Consider the following 24497-nt stretch of genomic DNA (forward strand, 5'->3'; position numbering starts at 1 on the left):
GGAACCATGGGTTTATTCTGTTATTCATGAAAAGCAGTGGTTTCACCCAAATAAGAAACAAATAATCCCTTTATTTTTTTAAATTAAATTAAATTAAATTAATTTATTTTTTTATTTTTTAAAAGATTTTATTTATTTATTTATTTGAGAGGGAGAGAGAGAGAGAGAAACAGCATGAGAAGGGATAGGGTCAGAGGGAGAAGCAGGCTCCCCGCTGAGCCGGGAGCCCAATGTGGGACTCGATCCCAGGACTCTGGGATCATGACCTGAGCCGAAGGCAGTCGCTTAACCAACTGAGCCACCCAGGCACCCTAAATTTAATTTTATTATGTTATGTTAGTCACCATACAATACATCATTAGTTTTTGATGTAGTGATCCATGATTCATTGTTTTCGTATAACACACAGTGTTCCATGCAGTATGTGCCCTCCTTAATACCCATCACGGGGCTAATCCATCCCCCCAACCCCCCCTCTAAAACCCTCAGTTTGTTTCTTGGAGTCCATAGTCTCTCATGGTTCATCTCCCCCTCCGATTTCAAATAATCCCTTTAAAAAAATTACTGAAGCCAAATCCCAAATCCAGACCAATGAGATCTCTGGGAGATTCTCATGAGAATATCTGGGGAAGCCTAGGCTGGGTGATTTTCAAGAGCTTCTCATACCGATAGAGGGACCATCCCGGAAGCTCAAGTCATGAACCCCCAGAACTACATAATCCTTTACTACAATTTTTTATACCGGGTTGTAGAGTTTTCTTCTCGATGGTTTCACCTGTGTGTCAACAAATCACTGATTTTTGCTAAAGTAGTGACTTTCAGTCACTTGCAAGTTCTAGAGATGACCAAGCATCTCCATTTGCCCAGGACTCTTCTGGTTTTAGCACTGAAAATCCCATATCCCAAGAAATCTTGTAGCCATAGACAAACTAATATGGATGTTCACTCCACTTGTGATCACAGCATTCTGATTATTTATTTTCTTTCTGGATTTCCTGGAATGGTTTCTCTTCAGCCTCCTAACCAGGGCTCATAAATAAACCACCACCATGATTTATGTCAACCACATAGATCTCTGAGCACATTCCCCACATATATCCTGAGATGTCATCTCAGCCTTCAGTAGCTCCCATTCTCATCACACAACTACCCGCTTCACTTCGGTTTCTTACCTAAAACACTCCTTGGACCCTGATTTAGTGACACCTCTAAGTCAGAATCCCACTCCCCCCAACTCTGCCTCCATAAGTCATGTTAGGGGACATGGCTCCTCTCCATGTGTGGCTTGTAGCCATTTGGAACTCAAGTGTGAAATGCACTCTCAAGTTCTCTCTTCTTACACTTGAGTCTCTTTAGTCAAAGTTGAAGGTCACCTTACCTTCTAGAAAGTTAAGAAAGCAAAACAATAATTCAGTTGGGTTGTTTTTCTTCATGGAACTGATTTGCTCACAGTACATCATGTAATTGAGAGTATATCTTAAGAATTAATTTAAGAAAATAGGAAACAGGAATCTTAGCTATAGGGTGGATTCTTCAAAAGAACCCAGAGAACACCAAACAACCATGCCTCACAACAAGATCAGGAACACCAAGTTGCCCACCAGGAAGACTTGAATTGAAAGGCATCCTGTCTCCAATACAGCTCTGACCCTCAGCAGCAGAAACCTGGAGGCCTCCACTCAGTGTTCCACCGGTGGACCACTCAGCTAGATGCTATTTACACACTCCTCTCTATGTGGATCAGCTTTCCTTTGTCTACCAAGGCAAATCTCCTACTATCATTGCCAGATCACCTACTTCAAATTCCAGAGAAGACTCTACCTTATTCAATTGATATCCATAAAACCTGACAAGGAAAATCTTTTCACCTTAGGCCACTGACTTTTAGAGTGGTTACCTCAGGTCTTCACAGGTCCATAGTGTGTCAGCTGTGGACTGAGAATTACCTAACCTGTTCTTTCAGTAGGGGCTATGGATGCAGCAGTTTATCATGGGAGCAATGAGAAACCCTATGATTACATGCCTAGTAAAATGATAAAATCTTAAGGCTGGATGAGTCCATGTGGAAAATGAAATGCAGTTCTAGCCTTTTAGAGATGAAGGAAAAGTGCTATTTACAGAAGTCAGAAATTTTTGGGTTTGAACCAGAGCTTGTTTTTTACCAGTCGACCTTGTGCAACTTACATCACCTCTCTTTATCTCATCTGTAATATGTAATAGAAGAATACTTGGCTACTGTATTTGTCATGAAGATTAATTTATATAGCCCACCTAAGCCCCTGGCACACAGCAGGGCCTTCATAACTACTAGCTTCCAACATGGACTCAGGCACTTCACTCTCCTGCCTCTTTGTCCTCAGCCATCAGACCGTAACGTGACACAGCACAAAAAGGGCTGTTCAATCAACAATCAGTTCTGCTTTAGATGGAGTATAAGCTGGTTGGATTTGGATGCTCAGCAGGCCTCCATCAATCTCAAGTCTCTTATGTAACCCAAGCACATGATCAGAGATCTTGGACCTTAAACCTGAATCATCAATCTCAGTGGTAATGGGATATAGAAAAAAATGTTTTTCCCTGGAAGATCACTAAAAGGTCATAGTCTTGTCTTCCTCTAATAGATTTCTGTCATATTGTATAGTAATGTTCAGGTGGGTGGCAAGATTACTATCCTCCTGAGAATAACAGTCATCTCTGTAGGTATTTTACCCAACTCTCCAACTTGGCTCTGAGTTTCTCTAGAAATGACCTTTTAACCACTGGCCTCTAATTTTTAACTAGTTTTACTTTGTAGGACCACGGATGAAAAAATGAACTCAACCATATTCCTCAGTCTTTCGCACATGCACCATCAGTCTTCTCTGCAAAGCCCCATTTGTGTTATTTCATTCATTCCTTCATTTATTTGCTCTTTATTTATGTGATTATTAATTTCCCCCTTCATCCATCATCTTTCATTCCCATTCTACTCTTCACCCTGACCATCACAATGTACACACATTGTATTTAAAGAAAGTTCTTTCAAACCATTTTTATACATTCACTTACATATATGTGATATTGAGTTATTTGGTGTGCATGTGATGAATGCAGATATTGCTTTATTTTATTAGCCATACATACAGTGATATATGTAAGCCTTATTCATTACTTCATTACTGCTGCCTAGTTCTGTACCATGTACAAGTACATTGTTATCCATTTCTATAAGGATGGTTACCCATGTTATTTTCAGCTCCTCACTCACATAACCAAGGCTGAAAGTCTTTGTATCAGTCTCTGTGTACATCACTGATACTTTCTTCAGGGTATATGCCCCTGTGGAAAATGGCCAGGTCAGAAGGTACATACATACATAATTTTACAGGATTGGCCTCCAGATGGCTCCACCAGTTTTCAGTTTCCAAAGTAAACAAGGGCTCCCATTTCCCCAAATGCTTAATAACACATTAACAAATTTTCTAATTTTCATCCTTCTGATGTCAATATGAAAATATGATGTTAAATTTGTAAATGTCAAATTACTAGTGAGATTAAGCATATACTTATTCAGTTAGTAGGTATTCTGCCTGGTTTTCCAACTGAAAAGCTCTCCCACATGTCTTGCCCCCCTTTTTTCCCCTACTGGATTGCTGGTCTTCTCCTTGATGATTTTCAGGAGTTCTTTGGATGTTCTAGATACTGGAACGAGTAGAGCTCAATTTGTCATCCATATGTTTACTTTATCTTTGCTAAACAGAAATCACAAATTCTGAATGGGTCAAATCCATAAATTTTTCCCTTTATTGTATGTGATTTTTGGATCTTAATTAAGAAAGACTTCTTCACCTGAGTTCACAAAGACACCAAGTCTTCTCCCATTAGCTTAATAAATTTATTTCATTTACAGAACTTTAACCTATTCAATGCCATATATATATATATATATATACATATATATATATAGTGCTTGGTGTAAGATAGGAATACAGCTTTATTTCTCTCTCTAGGTAGTCAAGCTATTTACCCAACACCACTTAAGTAATAAGAACATTCTTACTGATGGCTATTGTAACCACTATCATATACCATACCCTTAAACACATTCTTGGCTCTGTCTGGGCTATATAGGTTATTTTATTGCTCTTGTGCCAGAAGAAAGTTTTGTAATATGTATTATTTTATGGTAGGATAATCACCCCATCTTGCACTTCACTTTCAGAGTTTGCTTAGGAAGTTATAAACTTCTAGAATTACTTTTTCAGTTTTCTCCTAATAAGATAATTATAAAAAATAAAACATGGTTATTAGAAAGAATCTGATTGTGTAGACTAATATCTAGCAAAGTTATTCCCAAAGATTAAACATGCAAATAAATAAAATATCAAATGAAGGGAAATTAACATAAAATTACTAGAAGTTTGTGTTTTTTTTTTTTTATTAAAGGATTTTTCTTTTATTTTGGTGTGGTCCTGATAGTTTAATTTTTCTTTTGTTTCCCTTGCTAAAGGAGACATATCTAGAAAATGTTTCTATGGCTGATGTCAAAGAGATTATTGCTTATGTTTTCTTTTAGAAATTTTATGGTTTTAAGTCTCACATTTAGGTCTCTAATCCATTTTGAGTTTATTTTTGTGTATGGTATAAGAAAGTGGTCCATTTTCATTCTTTTGCATGTAGCTGTCCAGATTTCCCAACCTCATTTGTTGAAGAGACTTTTTTCTATTGCATATCTTTTCCTCCTTTGTTGAAGATTAATTGACCATATAATCATGGGTTTATTTTTATTCTGTTCTATTTTTTGTAATACCTCCAGTTTTGTTCTTTTTCAAGATTACTTTGGCTATTGGGGTCTTTTGTAGTTCCATGCAAATTTTAGAATTATTTGTTCTAGCTCTGTTAAAAATGCTGTTAGTATTTTGAAAAGATAATTTTATTACTTATCATAAGCCTTAATTATATATACACCCTCCACCACAGAAATCTATATTCTAGGTTTTTTTTTTTTTAGGTACATTGTTCTTTTTTATTGTTATGTTAATCACCACACCATCATTAGTTTTTGATGTAGTGTTCCATGATTCATTGTTTGTGCATAACACCCAGTGCTCCATGCAGAATGTGCCTCTTTTTTTTTCTAATTTTATTATGTTAGTCACCATACAGTACATCATTAGTTTTTGATGTAGTGATCCACGATCCATTGTTTTCATATAACTGTTAGTATTTTGATGGGGATTGCTTTAAATCTGTAGATTACACCAAAATGAAAAGCTTTTTCACAGTGAAGGAAACCATCAACAAAACAAAACAAAAAACCCACCATCCACCAAATGGGAGAAGATATTGACAAATGATATATCTGGTAAGGGATTAATATCCAAAATATATACAGAACTTATACAACTCAACACCAAAAAATCAAATAATTCAATTAAAAATGGGCAGAAGACAGGAACTACACATTTCTCTAACGAAGACATCCAGATGGCCAACAGACACATGAAAAGATGCTCAACATCATTCATCATCAGAGAAATGCAAATAAAAACCACAATGGGATATCACCTCACACCTGTCAGAATGGCTAAAATAAAAAACATAAGAAACAATATGTGTTGGTGAGGGTGTGGAAGAAAAAGAACTTTGGTGCATTGTTGGCAAGAACGCAAACTGGTACAGCCACTGTGGAAGACAGTATGAAGGTTCTTCAAAATATGAAAAATAGAATTACCCTATTTATTTTTTATTTTTTTGATTTTATTATGTTATGTTAGTCACCATACAATACATCATTAGTTTTTGATGTGGTGATCTGCGATCCATTGTTTTCGTATAACACCCAGTGCTCCATGCAGTACATGCCCTCCTTAATACCCATCACCGGGCTAACCAATCCCCCCTCCCCCTCCGCTCTAAAACCCTGTTTGTTTCTTGGAGTCCATAGTCTCTCATGGTTCATCTCTCCCTCCAATTCCGCCCCCCCGCCTCATTTTTCCCTTCCTTCTCCTAATGTCCTCCATGTTATTCCTTATGTTCCACAAATAAGTGAAAACATATGATAATTGACTTTCTCTGCTTGACTTATTTCACTTAGCATAATCTCCTCCAGTCCCATCCATGTTGATGTAAAAGTTGGGTATTCATCTTTTCTGATGGCTGAATAATATTCCATTGTATATATGGACCACATCTTCTTTATCCATTCATCTGTGGAAGGGCATCTTGGCTTTTTCCACAGTTTGGCTATTGCGGACATTGTTGCTATGAACATTGGGGTGCATATGGCCCTTCTTTTCACTACATCTGTGTCTTTGGGGTAAATACCCAGGAGTGCAATTGCTGGGTCATAGGGTAGCTCTATTTTTAAATTTTTGAGGAACCTGCACACTGTTTTCCAAAGTGGCTGTACCAACTTGCATTCCCACCAACAGCTTTGTAAGAGGGTTCCCCTTTCTCCACAACCGCTCCAACATTTGTTGTTTCTTTCCCTGTCCATTTTTGCCATTCTAACTGGTGTAAGGTAGTATCTCAGTGTGGTTTGATTTGAATTTCCCTGATGGCTAATGATGATGAACATTTTTTCAGGTGTCTGTTGGCCATTTGTATGTCTTCTTTGGAAAAGTGTCTTTTCATATCTTCTGCCCACTTTTTGACTTGATTATTTGTTTTTTGGGTGTTGAGTTTGAGAAGTTCTTTATAGCTCTTGGATACCAGCCCTTTATCTGTAGTGTCATTTGCAAATATCTTCTCCCATTCTGTGGGTTGCCTCTTTGTTTTGTTGACTGTTTCCTTTGTTGTGCAGAAGCTTTTTATCTTGATGAAGTCCCAAAAGTTCATTTTTGCTTTTGTTTCACTACCTTTTGGAGATGTATCTTGAAAGAAGTTGCTGTGGGCGATGTCAAAGAGGTTACTGCCTCTGTTTTCTTCTAGGATATTGATGGATTCCTGTCTCACAGTGAGGTCTTTCATCCATTTTGAGTTTATCTTTGTGAATGGTGTTAGAGAATGGTCAAGTTTCATTCTTCTGCATGTAGCTGTCCAATTTTCCCAGCACCATTTATTGAAGAGACTGTCTTTTTTCCATTGCATGTTTTTTCCTGCTTTGTCAAAGATTATTTGACCATAGAGTTGAGGGTCCATATCTGGGTTCTCTATTTTGTTCCATTGGTCTATATGTCTGTTTTTATGCCAGTACCATGCTGTCTTGGTGATCACAGCTTTGTAATATAGCTTGAAATTGGGCAACATGATGCCCCCAGCTTTGTTTTTCTTTTTCAACATTTCCTTGGCAATTCGGGGTCTTTTCTGATTCCATACAAATTTTAGGATTGTTTGTTCCAGCACTTTGAAAATGTCGCTGGAATTTTGATCGGGATGGCATTGAAGGTATAGATTGCTCTGGGTAGCATAGACATTTTAACAATGTTTATTCTTCTGATCCATGAGCATGGAATATTTTTCCATTTTTTGTGTCTTCTTCAATTTCTTTCATGAGTGTTTTGTAGTTCCTAGAGTATAGATCCTTTATCTCTTTGGTTAGGTTTATTCCGAGGTATCTTATGGTTTTTGGTGCTATTGTAAATGGAATTGTTTCTCTAATTTCTCTTTCTACAGTTGCATTGTTAGTGTATAAGAAAGTAAGTGATTTCTGTGCATTGATTTTGTATCCTACCACATTACTGAATTGCTGGATGAGTTCTAGTAATTTGGGGGTGGAGTCTTTTGGGTTTTCCACATAAAGTATCATGTCGTCTGTGAAAAGAGAGAGTTTGACTTCTTCTTTGCCAATTTGAATACATTTTATTTCTTTTTGTTGTCTGACTGCTGTTGTTAGGACTTCCAGTACTATGTTGAACAATAGTGGCGAGAGTGGGCATCCTTGACGTGTTCCTGATCTTAAGGGAAAGGCTCTCAGCTTTTCCCCATTGAGGATGATATTCGCTGTGGGTTTTTCATAGATGGATTTTATGAACTTGAGGAATGTTCCCTCTATCCCTATACTCTGGAGAGTTTTAATCAGGAAAGGATGTTGTATTTTGTCAAATGCTTTTTCTGCATCAATTGAGAGGACCATATGGTTCTCCCTCCTCTTATTAATGTGTTCTATCACATTGATTGATTTGCAAATGTTGAACCACGCTTGCATCCCGGGGATAAATCCCACTTGGTCGTGGTGGAGGATCCTTTTAATGTATTTTATTGGATTCTATTAGCTAGGATTTTGTTGAGGATTTTGGAATCCATATTCATCAGGGATATCGGTCTGAAATTCTCCTTTTGGATGGGGTCTTTGCCTGGTTTGGGGATTAAGGTAATGCTGGCCTCATAGAATGAGTTTGGGAGCTTTCCTTCTGTTTCTATTTTTTGAAACAGCTTCAGTAGAATAGGTATTATTTCTTCTTTGAATGTTTGGTAGAATTCCCCAGGGAATCCATCAGGCCCTGGACTCTTGTTTTTGGGGAGGTTTTTCATCACTGCTTCAATCTCGTTACTGGTTATTGGCCTATTCAGGTTGTCAATTTCTTCCTATTTCCGTCTTGACAGCTTATAGGCTTCCAGGAAGGCCTCCATTTCATCCAGATTGCTCAGTTTATTGGCATATAGTTGTTGATAATAATTTCTAATAATTGTTTCTATTTCCTTGGTGTTAGTCGTGATCTCTCCCCTTTCATTCATAATTTTATTAATTTGGGTCCTTTCTCTTTTCTTTTGGATAAGTCTGGCCAGTGGTTTATCGATCTTATTAATTCTTTCAAAGAACCAACTTCTAGTTTCATTGATCTGATCTATTGTGTTTCTGGTTTCTAATTCATTGATCTCTGCTCTAATTTTAATTATTTCTCTTCTAATGCGTGGCTTAGGCATTGTTTGTTGTTTTTTCTCTAGTTCTTTAAGGTGTAGAGTTAGTTGGTGAATTCAGGATTTTTCTATTTTTTTGAGTGAGGCTTGGAGGGCTATGTATTTCCCCCTTAGGACCGCCTTTGCAGTATCCCATAGGTTTTGGACCGATGTGTTTTCGTTCTCATTGATTTCCATGAATTGTTTAAGTTCTTCTTTGATTTCTTGGTTGACCCAAACATTCTTGAGCAGAGTGGTCTTTAGCTTCCAAGTGTTTGAATTTCTGCCAAATATTTTCTTGTGATTGAGTTTCGGTTTTAAAGCATTGTGGTCTGAGAGTATGCAGGGAATAATCTCAATCTTTTGGTATCGATTGAGACCTGATTTGTGACCCAGTATATGGTCTATTCTGGAGAAAGTTCCATGTGTGCTCAAGAAGAATGAGTATTCTGTTGTTTTAGGGTGGAATGTTCTGTAAATATCTATGAAGTCCATCTGGTCCAATGTATCATTCAAAGCTCTTGTTTCTTTGTTGATTTTCTGCTTAGATGATCTGTCCATTGCTGAGAGTGGAGTATTGAGGTCTCCTACAATTAACGTATTGTTATCAATATGACTCTTATTTTGGTTAACAGTTGGCTTATGTAGATGGCTGCTCCCATGTTGGGGGCATAGATATTTACAATTGTTAGATCTTCTTGTTGGATAGACCCTTTAAGAATGATATAGTGTCCTTCTGTGTCTCTAATTACAGACTTTAGTTTAAAATCTAGTTTGTCTGATATAAGAATTGCTACCCCAGCTTTCTTTTGAGGTCCGCTGGCATGGAAGATGGATCTCCATCCCTTCACTTTCAGTCTGGATGTATCTTTAGGTTCAAAATGAGTCTCTTGTAGACAGCATATGGATGGGTCCTGTCTTTTTATCCAATCTGCAACCCTGTGCCGTTTTATGGGAGCATTTAGGCCATTCACGTTGAGAGTGATTATTGAAAGATATGAATTAATTGTCATCATGTTGCCTGTGAAGACCTTGTTTTTATAGATTGTCCCTGTAAATTTCTGTTGTATATCACTCTTGGGGTCTTTCTCCTTTATAGAACCCCCCTTAATATGTCTTGCATGGCCGGCTTAGTGGTCACATATTCTTTCAGTTTCTGCCGGTTGTGGAAGCTCTGCATCTCTCCATCCATTCTAAATGAAAGTCTTGCTGGATAAGGTATTCTTGACTGCATGTTCTTCTCATTTAGTACCCTGAATATGTCTTGCCAGGCCTTTCTGGCTTTCCAGGTCTCTGTGGATAGGTCTGACATTATTCTGATGTTCCTCCCTCTGTACGTAAGGAATCTCTTCCCCCTAACTGCCCTTTAGATGGTTTCCTTCGTTCTAAGATTTGCAAGTTTTACTATTACATGCTGGGGTGTTGGCCTGTTTTCCTTGATCTTAGGAGGGGTCCTCTCTGCTTCTAGGACTCGAATGTTTGTTTCATTCCCCAGATTAGGGAAGTTCTCAGCTACGATTTGCTCAAATACGTCTTCTAGTCCTCTATCTCTCTCCACTCCCTCCGGGATTCCAATTATTCTGACATTGGAATGCTTCATGGTGTTACTTATTTCTCTGATTCTATTTTCATGGATTCTGAGTTGTTTTTCCCTGGCCTCCTCTTTTCCCTTTTTATCTATTATATTGTCTTCCAGGTCGCTTATTCGCTCTTCTGCCTCAGTTACCCTAGCTGTTAGATTATCTAGATTAGATTGGATCTCATTGATAGCATTTTTAAGTTCTGCCAATTCACCTTTTATTTCTGCCCTTAGAGACTCTATGTTGCCATTAATTGATTTCTCCATTCTAGCCATTGTCTTCACAATTGCTAGCCTGAATTCCATCTCTGACATCTTGGTTATATCTGCATCCATTTGTAAGTCTGTGGCATATGTCATAATCTCTGAGTCTTTTCTATTTTGGGGACTCGTCCTCCTAGTCATTCTGTTGATGGGTGTTTGAGGGAATGTATAGAGTCCAAATTATTGACCAGAACCCAAGCAAGATGCACCTGTTTTCTTGGGACCTTAGGGTTGCTGGCCTCTTGTTTTCCCAGCCTGTCTTCTGCAGGTGGGGCCTGCCACGCTGTTACTCAGGCAACCCTGTTTGGGCGGAGTTGCCCTGCACCCCTGTGGCGGGGGATGCGCTCAGTCAGAATCAGTTTTTTGGGCTTTTGTTCTCTGGTGCCTTTCCCTGGCGGCTTTCTGCGTCTCTTCCATGAGTCAGAGCAGAAGAGACGGTTTCCAACCCTCTGCCTCAGAGCAGAGAGACTGCAGTCTGTTCTTTAGTGAGCTCTCCAGGCCACACGGTCTCCGTTTCTGTCCGTGCTGCTATAAACTGCAGCGTCCGGTTGTGCACCCCTCTGCAGTGCTCCCAGTCCTGCCTCCAGGTCTGAGCTCCTCTCTGCCCTTTGTGCTTCTAAAACCGCCGGCCGCTCCCAGTTCACGCACGTGTGACCCTGCCACTCTGGGTTTCCATCCCAGGGGCTGCAGTTCACAGGCGCTACCTGGCCACTCCGGGTTTCCAACCCGGGGGCTGCAGTTCACCCACGCCACCCTGCTGCTCTGGGTTTCCACCCCGGGGGCTGCCCTAAAGTCCTTTTCCTGCCGCTGCCGGTCTCCTAGTCTGTGCCCGTCCGCAGCGCACGAGGATGTCACTCACCGGTGGTGTAGGATCCCCACGGCCAGGCACCCTCCTGCTGCTGTTTATCCTCTGATATCTGCCTGCGGAATCACGGCTCCCCGCTTCGTACCTCAAAACCAACCGCCTGCAATATTCTGTTTGTAGAGATCCAGATCTTCTTACATCTCAGGCTGGTTTCGTGGGTGCTCAGAGTGGTCTGGTAGATATCCAGCTCAATTCTGGGGACCAGTTGAAATAGGGTCCCCTACTCCTCCGCCATCTTTCCCCCAGAATTACCCTATGATGCAGTAATTGTACTACTGCATATTTACTAGTAGAAATTGAAATCTGAAACAAAAGAATCTAATTTGAAAGAAAGCAAAAACACTAGTTCAAAAAGATATATGCACTTCAATGTTTATTGCAACATTATCAACAATAGTCAAATTATGGAAACAGCCCAAGTGTCATTGACTAATGATGGATAAAGAAGTTGTGGCATATATATACAATGCAATATTACTCAGCCATAAAAAAAAAAAAAAGAATGAAATCTTGCCATTTGCAATGACATGGGTGGAGCTAGACAGTATAATGCTAAATGAAATGAGTCAGTCAGAGAAAGACAAATACCATATGATTTCACTCATATGTGGAATTTAAGAAACAAGACAAACAAGCAAAGAAAAAAGCAAACAAAAAAACAAACTTAACTATAGAGAAAAAACTGATGGTTACCAGAGGGGAGGTGGGTGGAGGATAGGGGAAATAGGTGATGGGGATTAAGAGTACACTTATCTTGATGAGCACTGAGTAATGTGTAGAATTGTTGAATCACCATATTGTACACCTGAAAGTAATATTACACTGTATGTTAACTAATTGGATTTAAAATAAAAACTTAAAAAGTAAAAATAGTAAAATAAATAAATAAAGTATTTTTCTTTTGAGCATCACAGATGGAGCCTACATTCAAAATCCTACTAAGTCAGAGTAAAGAGAAAAAACATAACATCGGTGTGAAATGACAAAGCAAATAAGATGACATCAATTAAGAATTATTAAAAAATTTTAAAGTGACAAAGTGACAAATGGTGTCTGAATTGCCAGTTCAGACAGCTGTGTATATGGGGAATAAAACCAATACATATAACAGAGGATATTGCATCCATGGAATAAAAACAGGGTGCCTTTAAAATATATTCAGAGAATAAAAGTTCATAAAAATTAAAGATATAATGGGAAAACAATATATACAATAGAAGGTCTGGAAGATAAAGTGGCATTGCACTATTAGAAAGTAGAACATAGGGGAAAAGATGGTAGACGAGTAGGGGACCCTATTCCACCTGGTCCCCAGAATTGAGCCGGGTATCTACCAAACCACCCTGAGCACCCATGAAATCAGCCTGATATGTAGGATGATCTGGATCTCTACAAACAGAAGATCACAGGTGGTTGGTTTTGAGGTATAAATCGGGAGGCTGTGATTCCGCAGACAGATATCAGAGGATAAACAGCAGCAGGAGGAGGGTGGCCGTAGGGATCCTACACTGCTGGTGAGTGCTAGCCTCTTGCACTGGGGACCCTCACAGACTCACAGTCTGGTAGCAGAGGGGAAAGGATTTTAGATGGAAACCGCAGTGGTGGGGCCATGTGTGTGAACTGTGGGCGGCTGGTTGTTTTAGAGGCACAAAGGGCAGAGAGGTGTCCTGACCTGGAGGCAGGGCTGGGAGCACTACGGAGGGGCACACAACCCAGGACACTGCAGTTTATAGCAGCACAGACAGAAACAGAGAGACTGTGGCCTGGGGAGCTCACTGAAGAGCAGACTGCGATCTCTGCTCTGAGGCAGAGGGTTGGAAACCGTCTCTTCTGCCCTGACTCTCGGAAGAGACGCAGAAAGCCGCCAGGGAAAGGCGCCAGAGACAAAAGCCCCAAAAAACCGGTTCCCACTGAGCCCATCCCCCACCACAGGGGGGCAGGGCAACTCTGCCCAAACAGGGTTGCCTGAGTAACAGCGTGGCAGGCCCCTCCCCCAGAAGAGAGGCTTGGAGAACAAGAGGCCAGCAACCCTAAGGTCCCAAGAAAACAGGTGCATCTTGCTTGGGTTCTGGTCAATAATTTGGACTCTATACATTCCCTCAAACACCCATCAACAGAATGACTAGGAGGACGAGTCCCCAAAATAGAAAAGACTCAGAGATTATGACATATGCCACAGACTTACAAATGGATGCAGATATAACCAAGATGTCAGAGATGGAATTCAGGCTAGCAATTGTGAAGACAATGGCTAGAATGGAGAAATCAATTAATGGCAACATAGAGTCTCTAAGGGCAGAAATAAAAGGTGAATTGGCAGAACTTAAAAATGCTATCAATGAGATCCAATCTAATCTAGATAATCTAACAGCTAGGGTAACTGAGGCAGAAGAGCGAATAAGCGACCTGGAAGACAATATAATAGATAAAAAGGGAAAAGAGGAGGCCAGGGAAAAACAACTCAGAATCCATGAAAATAGAATCAGAGAAATAAGTGACACTATGAAGTGTTCCAATGTCAGAATTATTGGAATCCCGGAGGGAGTGGAGAGAGATAGAGGATTAGAAGATATATTTGAGCAAATCATAGCTGAGAACTTCCCTAATCTGGGGAATGAAACCAACATTCAAGTCCTAGAGGCAGAGAGGACCCCTCCCAAGATCAAGGAAAACAGGCCAACACCCCGGCATGTAATAGTAAAACTTGCAAATCTTAGAAAAAAGAAACCATCTTAAGAGCAGTTAGGGGGAAGAGATTCCTTATGTACAGAGGGAGGAACATCAGAATAATGTCAGACCTATCCACAGAGACCTGGAAAGCCAGAAAGGGTACTAAACCTAAACTAGACCTGGCAAGACATATTCAGGGTACTAAATGAGAAGAACATGCAGCCAAGAATACTTTATCTGGCAAGGCTGTCATTTAGGATGGATGGAGAGATGCAGAGCTTCCAAGACCAGCAGAAACTGAAAGAATATGTGACCACTAAGCCGGCCATGCAAGAAATATTAAGGGGGATTCTATAAAAGAAGAAAGACCCCAAGAGTGATATACAACAGAAATTTACAGGGACAATCTATAAAAACAAGGTCTTCACAGGCAACATGATGACAATTAATTCATATCTTTCAATAATCACTCTCAACGTGAATGGCCTAAATGCTCCCATAAAACGGCACAGGGTTGCAGATTGGATAAAAAGACAGGACCCATCCATATGCTGTCTACAAGAGACTCATTTTGAACCTAAAGATACATCCAGACTGAAAGTGAAGGGATGGAGATCCATCTTCCATGCCAGTGGACCTCAAAAGAAAGCTGGGGTAGCAATTCTTATATCAGACAAACTAGATTTTAAACTAAAGTCTGTAATTAGAGACACAGAAGGATACTATATCATTCTTAAAGGGTCTATCCAACAAGAAGATCTAACAATTGTAAATATCTATGCCCCCAACATGGGAGCAGCCATCTGCATAAGCCAACTGTTAACCAAAATAGAGTCATATTGATAACAATACATTAATTGTAGGAGACCTCAGTACTCTACTCTCAGCAATAGACAGATCATCTAAGCAGAAAATCAACAAAGAAACAAGACCTTTGAATGACACACTAGACCAGATGGACCTCATAGATATATACAGAACATTCCACCCTAAAACAACAGAATACTCATTCTTCTCGAGCGCACATGGAACTTTCTCCAGAATAGACCACATACTGTGTCACAAATCAGGTCTCAACTGATACCAAAAGATTGGGATTATTCCCTGCATATTCTCAGACCACAATGCTTTAAAACCGGAACTCAATCACAAGAAAAAATTTGGCAGAAATTCAAACACTTGGAAGCTAAAGACCACTCTGCTCAAGAATGTTTGGGTCATCCAGGAAATCAAAGAAGAGCTTAAATAATTCTTGGAAACCAATGAGAACGAAAACACATCAGTCCAAAATCTATGGGATACTGCAAAGGCGGTCCTAATGGGCAAATACATAGCCATCCAAGCCTCACTCAAAAGAATAGAAAAATCCCGAATTCACCAACTAACTCTACACCTTAAAGAACTAGAGAAAAAGCAACAAACGGTGCCTAAGCCATGCATTAGAAGAGAAATAATTAAGATTAGAGCAGAGATCAATGAATTAGAAACCAGAAACACAGTAGATCAGATCAACGAAACTAGAAGCTGGTTCTCTGAAAGAATTAATAAGATCGATAAACTACTGGCCAGACTTATCCAAAAGAAAAGAGAAAGGACCCAAATTAATAAAATTATGAATGAAAAGGGAGAGATCACAACTAACACCAAGGAAATAGAAACAATTATTAGAAATCATTATCAACAACTATATGCCAATAAACTGAGCAATCTGGATGAAATGGAGGCCTTCCTAGAAACCTATAAGCTGTCAAGACGGAAATAGGAAGAAATTGACAACCTGAATAGGCCAATAACCAATAACGAGATTGAAGCAGTGATGAAAAACCTCCCCAAAAACAAGAGTCCAGGGCCTGATGGATTCCCTGGGGAATTCTACCAAACATTCAAAGAAGAAATAATACCTATTCTACTGAAGCTGTTTCAAAAAATAGAAACAGAAGGAAAGCTCCCAAACTCATTCTATGAGGCCAGCATTACCTTAATCCCCAAACCAGGCAAAGACCCCATCCAAAAGGAGAATTTCAGACCGATATCCCTGATGAATATGGATTCCAAAATCCTCAACAAAATCCTAGCTAATAGAATCCAATAAAATACATTAAAAGGATCCTCCACCACGACCAAGTGGGATTTATCCCCGGGATGCAAGCGTGGTTCAACATTTGCAAATCAATCAATGTGGCAGAACACATTAATAAGAGGAGGGAGAAGAACCATATGGTCCTCTCAATTGATGCAGAAAAAGCATTTGACAAAATACAACATCCTTTCCTGATTAAAACTCTCCAGAGTATAGGGATAGAGGGAACATTCCTCAAGTTCATAAAATCCATCTATGAAAAACCCACAGCGAATATCATCCTCAATGGGGAAAAGCTGAGAGCCTTTCCCTTAAGATGAGGAACACGTCAAGGATGCCCACTCTCGCCACTATTGTTCAACATAGTACTGGAAGTCCTAGCAACAGCAGTCAGACAACAAAAAGAAATAAAATGTATTCAAATTGGCAAAGAAGAAGTCAAACTCTCTCTTTTCACAGACGACATGATACTTTATGTGGAAAACCCAAAAGACTCAACCTCCAAATTACTAGAACTCATCCAGCAATTCAGTAATGTGGTAGGATACAAAATCAATGCACAGAAATCACTTGTTTTCTTATACACTAACAATGCAACTGTGGAAAGAGAAATTAGAGAAACAATTCCATTTACAATAGCACCAAAAACCATAAGATACCTTGGAATTAATCTAACCAAAGAGGTAAAAGATCTATACTCTAGGAACTACAGAACACTCATGAAAGAAATTGAAGAAGACACAAAAAGATGGAAAAATATTCCATGCTCATCGATCGGAAGAATAAACATTGTTAAAATGTCTATGCTACCCAGAGCAATCTATACCTTCAATGCCATCTCGATCAAAATTACAGTGACGTTTTTCAAGGTTCTGGAATAAACAATCCTAAAATTTGTATGGAATCAGAAAAGACCCCCAATCGCCAAGGAAATGTTAAAAAAGAAAAAGAGCTGGGGGCATCACGTTGCCCGATTTCAAGCTTTATTACAAAACAGTGATCACCAAGACAGCATGGTACTGGCACAAAAACAGACATACAGACCAATGGAACAGAATATAGCACCCAGATATGGACCGTCAACTCTATGGTCAAATATTCTTCGACAAAGCAGGAAAAAATATGCAATGGAAAAAAGACAATCTCTTCAATAAATGGTGCTGGGAAAATTGGACAGCCACATGCAGAAGAATGAAACTGGACCATTCTCTAACACCATACACAAAGATAAACTCAAAGTGGATGAAAGACCTCACTGTGAGACAGGAATCTATCAAAGTCCTAGAGGAGAACATAGGTAGTAACCTCTTTGACATCGGCCACTGCAACTTCTTTCAAGATACATCTCCAAAAGGTAGTGAAACAAAAGCAAAAATGAACTTTTGGGACTTCATCAAGATAAAAAGCTTCTGCACAACAAAGGAAACAGTCAACAAAACAAAGAGGCAACCCACAGAATGGGAGAAGATATTTGCAAATGACACTACAGATAAAGGGCTGGTATCCAAGAGCAACAAAGAACTTCTCAAACTCAACACCCAAAACACGAATAATCAAGTCAAAAAGTGGGCAGAAGATATGAAAAGACACTTCTCCGAAGAAGACATACAAATGGCCAACAAACACATGAAAATATGTTCATCATCATTAGCCCTCAGGGAAATTCAAATCAAAACCACATTGAGATACCACCTTACACCAGTTAGAATGGCAAAAATGGACTGGGAAAGAAACAGCAAATGTTGGAGAGGTTGTGGAGAAAGGGGAACCCTCTTACAAAGCTGTTGGTGGGAATGCAAGTTGGTACAGCCACTTTGGAAAACAGTGTGCAGGTTCCTCAAAAATTTAAAAATAGAGCTACCCTATGACCCAGCAATTGCACTCCTGGGTATTTACCCCAAAGACACAGATGTAGTGAAAAGAAGGGCCATATGCACCCCAATGTTCATAGCAGCAATGTCCGCAATAGCCAAACTGTGGAAAGAGCCGAGATGCCCTTCAACAGATGAATGGATAAAGAAGATGTGGTCCATATATACAATGGAATATTTCTCAGCCATCAGAAAGGATGAATACCCAAGTTTTACATCAACATGGATAGGACTGGAGGAGATTATGCTAAGTGAAATAAGTTAGGTAGAGAAAGTCAATTATCATATGTTTTCACTTATTTGTGGGACATAAGGAATAGCATGGAGGACATTAGGAGAAGGAAGGGAAAAATGAAGGGGTGGGAATCAGAAGGAGAGATGAACCACGAGAGCCTATGGACTCTGAAAAACAAACAGGGTTTTAGAGGGGAGGGGGGTGGGTGGATGGGTTAGCCCGGTGATGGGTATTAAGGAGGGCATGTACTGCATGGAGCACTGGGTGTTATACGAAAACAATGGATCGTGGATCACCACATCAAAAACTAATGATGTATTGCATGGTGACTAACATAACATAATAAAATAAAAGAAAATTAAATTTAAAAAAAGACAGTAGAACAAAGCAACAGATGAGCTTTAAGAAAAATATATCGGTCTGGGAGGGCCAATATCCACATAACTGCTGTTTTTAAAAATGAGAACAGATAAGAAAATAATGATGAAATAATACTACAAAGTTTCTCAGAATTTAAGGGCATGAGTCTCCAGATTGAAAGGTTCTACTGAGCATTGACACAATGTTGGAAAGGGAATCACAAGAAACCAACCTCTGACATTTCAGAACACTGTGGAAAGGGGGCAACAATATGTACAAGAAAATGGTGAATACAAAAGATAAGTCATTAAAATGACCTCAGACTATAAACAATGCCTTCATATTCCTAAAGAAAAATTATTTCCAATCCAGACTTCTATACAAACTAGTCAATCTCATATGAGATAATGTAGATACTTTCAGGAAATATGGTCTCAAAGTGTGATTGCCATGCATCTTTTTTAAGAAAAATTTGCTCTACTAAAATGTGACAGCAATAACAGAAAGAGGAAATCATGAGATCTAAAAATAAGTTAACTAATTCAGAAAATAAGCAGAAAGAATTTTTAGGATGATGATAAGAGAAATCTCTAGCATGACAATTGGACAAGAGCATGATTTAACCAGATTGAAGATTGAATGGGAAGAGTCTCTGCAGAAAATGGAAAATTATTACTGGCTTGGAGGTATTGGGAGATACACTCTTTTTTTACTGGGAAGTGAAGTATTTATTTGATATGAATTTAAAAAGAAAAAAATAAGAAAAGGCAATTTAACTTAAGATTCAGTGACAAAAACACTACAAATAACTATAGAGGACTAAATATAAAAACCTAGATGAGGCGGAAAAATTTTTAGACACTTAAAATACTAAATTTTGTGCCAGGAGAAAGAAAAAGCTGTAAAGACCAATAACCAATAAACATATTGAAATGGCAAATTCTCCCCTTGTTGACTGAGACAGTATTACACAAGTAAACTCTACCAAACTCTCAAGGAATACAAAACCCTTATTTGCAGAAAATAGAACTTGAAAACAAGCTTCCAAACTCATTATATGAAGTCAGTTAATAGCCTTGGTACCAAAACAGAGCAAGTGAATTACAAGGAGAGAAAATGACAGACTGATTTCACGGGTGAACATACATTCAGAAATGAGAACCAGAATGTTAGCTAATTAAACTCAATAGTGTATTTTTAAATTAACAAAACAAAATGGTTATGTAGAGTTTATACCAAGAAAGCAAGGGGCACCATTAGAAAAGATTCAACATCAGATTATTTCATTATCAGAAAATCTACCAGTGCAATTTACTACATGAATACAGTAAGAAGAAAATCATGTGGCGTTCTCAATACATTTTTTTAAAGATTTTTATTTATTTATTTGAGAGAGAGCGAAAGTGAGAGATCACAGAGGGGGAAGGAGAAGCAGACTCCCTGCTGAGCAGAGAGCCCAGTGGGGGGCTTGATCCCAAGACCTTGAGACCATGACCTGAGCCGAAGGCAGATGCTTAACTGACTGAGCCACCCAGGTGCCCCTCAATACATTATTAAAAAGCATTTTTTAAAGTACTGTGTTTTCCAGAGTGACTGTACCAGTTTGCATTCCCACCAACAGTGTAAGAGGGTTCCCTTTTCTCTGCATCCTCACCAATATCTGTTGTTTCCTGAGTTGTTAATTTTAGCAATTCTGATTGGTGTGAGGTGGTATCTCATTGTGGTTTTGATTTGTATTTCCCTGATATTGAGTGCTGTTGAGCATTTTTTCATGTGTCTGTTAGCCATTTGTATGTCTTCTTTGGAGAAATGTCTGTTCATGTCTTCTTCCCATTTCTTGACTGGATTTTTTATTTTATGGGTGTTGAGTTTGATACGTTCTTTATAGATTTTGTATACTAGCCCTTTTTTCTGATAATTTACATTGGAAAAATAGAAAAAGAGACTCAACAGACAGAAAATAATAACAGATAAAAAAAGAAAATAATAACAAATAAAAGAATATAGCAAAAATGCCAGATAGGAGATTAGCATATAAAAATGAATTTCATTCCTCTAATCAGCAATAACCATTAAGAAAATAACATCATAAGATTCAATTTACAATAGAAACAAACTCTGTAAAATATTTAGGATAACCCAGCCAAAAAACCCAAACAAACCCCAAACAAACCATGAGATCTGTATGGAGAAAAAGAATCACTCTTTTAAGGATTGTTTTTTTTTTAAATTAAATTTTAAATTTTGAGATCATTGTATATTCGCATGCAATTGTAAGAAATAATAGAGAGACTCTATATGGTGTGGCTTTACCACAGTTTATTTGACCATTTACCCACTGAAGGACATCTGGGTCATTTCCCATTTGGGGTTATTAAAAATAAAATTACTATGAACATGCATGTACAGGTTTTTGTGTGAACATGAGTTTTCATTTCTCTGGGATAAATGTCCAAGAGTGCAATTGCTGGGCTATATGGTAATCATATGTTTACTTTCATAAGAAACTGCCAAACTATTTTCCAAGGTAGCTGTACCATTTTGTATTCCCACTAGAAATAAGGGCTAGTTTTTTAAAATATAAGTGCAATTAAGGATGTGTTAATAAAACTACAAACAGTATGAAACGATACAAATATGAAAGTCCCTCTTACTTCATTTCTAATGACTATAACAAATACCTACTAACTGCTACCTGACTGGCTTCCAGAACTTCTTACCCAAATGAGATTATATTATATCTGTTAGTAACTTTCCTATGTAGCTTCTTGTATATATTTCATTATCTGTAAGCACATATTGATCCCATTCTTTTAAATATGCCTCATATTTTAGTTTGTGGATTTGCCATCCTTTATTCAACCTTTCTCCTAATGATGGGCTTTCAGGAGTTTTATTTCTTTTGTTGTTGTTGTTAATATAAGCTATACTGTAATAAATATGTTAAAGATTTTATTTATCTATTTATTTATTTATTGGGGGGGCAAGCAGACTCTGCGCTGAGCACAGAGTCGACATGGGGCTCGATCTTACAACCCTGAGATCATGACCTGAGCCGACATCAAGAGCCAGAGGCTTAACTGATTGAGCCACCCAGGCACCCCTAAGCATTTTAAGCATAAATTTTAAATGTATATATTGTTCACTGTATCCTAGGATGAATTATGAAATTATTGTGTTAAATAGGATGCTAATTAAAACTTGGTTAGACATTCCCAAATTTCTCTCCTAGCAGTTGTACTCATGTATACTCTCAACAACAGTGTATGGGAATGCATCTTTTCCTAAACTTCCCCAGGCTTTGGAATTTATCAGAATTCTTGATCTTCCCTGATTTGACAGGCTAAATATGGAATCTCAACTTCAAGTCATCATTGAAAGATCATGTTTGAAGGCTTCCCCTTATCCAGTCATACAGAGAAAATATAGAAGGGAATGAAAACCTAAAAATGTACAGCTATGCTTCAAGACAGAAAAATTGTATCTGTGGCTGAGAAACCCTGAAAAGCAGAAGCTGGGTTGCTGATAGAAACCTCTGGCTCTTGGGAAAAGTGGAAAATGATCTATCTCAATGCTTAAAATGAGAATCTCCTTCGATCTTCCTTGTTCATGAAGGAAGTGGGGATTAGGCACTGCGGAGGTGGAGGACCCTGACATAGGCTTAGCTTTCTTCTGACCTTGGGATGTCCTGTGCAATGTCCTCAGTTTTGCTGAGAAACATGACTTTAGACTCAGTAAGTAAAATGCCATTTTGGATTGAGTGTTCCAAGGAGGGAGGTATTGTCAATTGTAAAATTGTTAGATACAACAGGATAAGGAAAGAAAGACAGTCAGACAGACAGAGACAGAGAGAGAAATGAGCCTATGTAACAAAATTCCATAAACACATAAGGAATTCTAAAACTAAGACAATCAACTCTCCTCCCAGAAAATATCATTAAATGGAACATATATCCACTGAAGAAAATAATTAAAATAATAGCATCATTAAAATAAGCAGGAGGAACAACTAGTTCAGGACCAAAGTGGAAGAGATGCACTTCTCCCTCTTCCTCCAGCTAAGTATAGCTAAAACCCTAAACAGTATACAAGCAAAATAAGATTCTGTGAAAGGTGGAGAGAAAAAGATAAATCAGCTGAGGAAATACGTCAGAGACAGATAAATACCATATGATTTCACTCAAATGTGGAATTTAAGAAACAAAACAAATGAACAAAGGAAAAAAGAGAGAAAGAAAAACCAAGAAGCAGACTCTAAAGTATAGAGACCAAACTGATAGTTACCAGAGGGGAGGTGAGAGGAGGGATGGGTGAAATAGGTGATGGCGTTTAAGGAGTATACTTGTTGACATGAGCACGAGGTGTTTCATGGAAGTGTTGAATCACTAAATTGTACACCTGAAACTAATATTATATTGTATGTTAACTATACTGTAATTTAAGTAAACAAACAAACAAACAAAAAACACCTAGGGACCTGGGGACAGAGGAATAACACAGCAGTGAGTTCCCTGGATTTTCTTTTTGCCTTACATATCCCAGACTGGATCCTGGAGAAGCCAGCATCTGAGGATAGCCAATGAGTTCAGACAAAAATAAGTCAATAAAAGCTTGCTCTCTCTAGCCAATGGACGAAGAAAGAAGACCCAGCAAGAGAGAAAATATTTAGAAAACATGCACACACCCACCTTCATCAGCAATGGCCCAGTGGAGAGCCTAGGCCTTCACTGCCCTTGACTGTAAGTGGGCATGGCTGGAGTCCATCGCCCCCCTCCATCCCATCAGAGAAGGGGTAGGCAGTTGGAACTTTTGCCTCCACACACAGAACTAATAAGTCTCCTTTTCATGGTGTCACTGGGAGCCATGTAGGGGCCCTGGGCTTCTACCACCACCCAGTGGTAAGGAGGATCCTTCCACCACACAGTTCCAGAATGCCCCTCTAGCTCCAAGCCTGGGTGTTTGTTTAAGACTCTCAGAGATAAAGAAAGGAATATGATTATCAAAAGAACAAAAAATTATGAAACAAAGCAGGCAAAAATGAAATAAGATCAAGTGGACACAATGAAAAATAATGAAAATGAACAATGACATTTACAGAGCTTCAACTGACAAAATATATCTAGACAATGAGTGAATTAGAATTTAAAACTGAAGATCATAGGATTTACCATCCAAACAGAGACACTTTGGAAAGTGAAAGGGAACAACATGCGTGAACCACTCTAAAGCTAATAGAGTCAATCCTCTGCCCCAGCGGTCAGCAAATTGGGGAATACAGTCCACCTACCCGTATCTCACCTTGGAGTCACAGAGGGAAGAAAAGTTAATGAAAGGACAGGCTTTAAAGAAAGGAGACAATAAAAGTCTCCAGTATAAATCTGGCTGGAGTTTCAGAATAAAAGACTGGAGAAAAAATGGTAGAAAAGCAATTTTAGAAGAGGTGGTATCAGAGAATATTTTCTAAGGCAAGGAGATCTCAAATTAAAATTTGCTCTGAGTATTGTGCAGAATAAGTGAAAATATACACAGCAAGGCGTCTTCCAGTGAAAGTGAAGATTATATCTAATAAAATCTTTGGAAGAGAAAAGACAAAGTAGGTACTTAAAATGATACAGAATAGTGGTGGATTTTGTGAAAACAATTACCAGAACCCTGTGGAATAATATCTGCAAAGGGCTGAATGTAAACAACTATTAAAGTAAAAAATTATAGGCAATTAAGATATTTTTTCCAGGCCTCTGAGAAGATGGTGT

Source organism: Halichoerus grypus, chromosome 8 (genome assembly GCF_964656455.1).
Source record: "Halichoerus grypus chromosome 8, mHalGry1.hap1.1, whole genome shotgun sequence".
NCBI classification, from domain to species: domain Eukaryota; kingdom Metazoa; phylum Chordata; class Mammalia; order Carnivora; family Phocidae; genus Halichoerus; species Halichoerus grypus.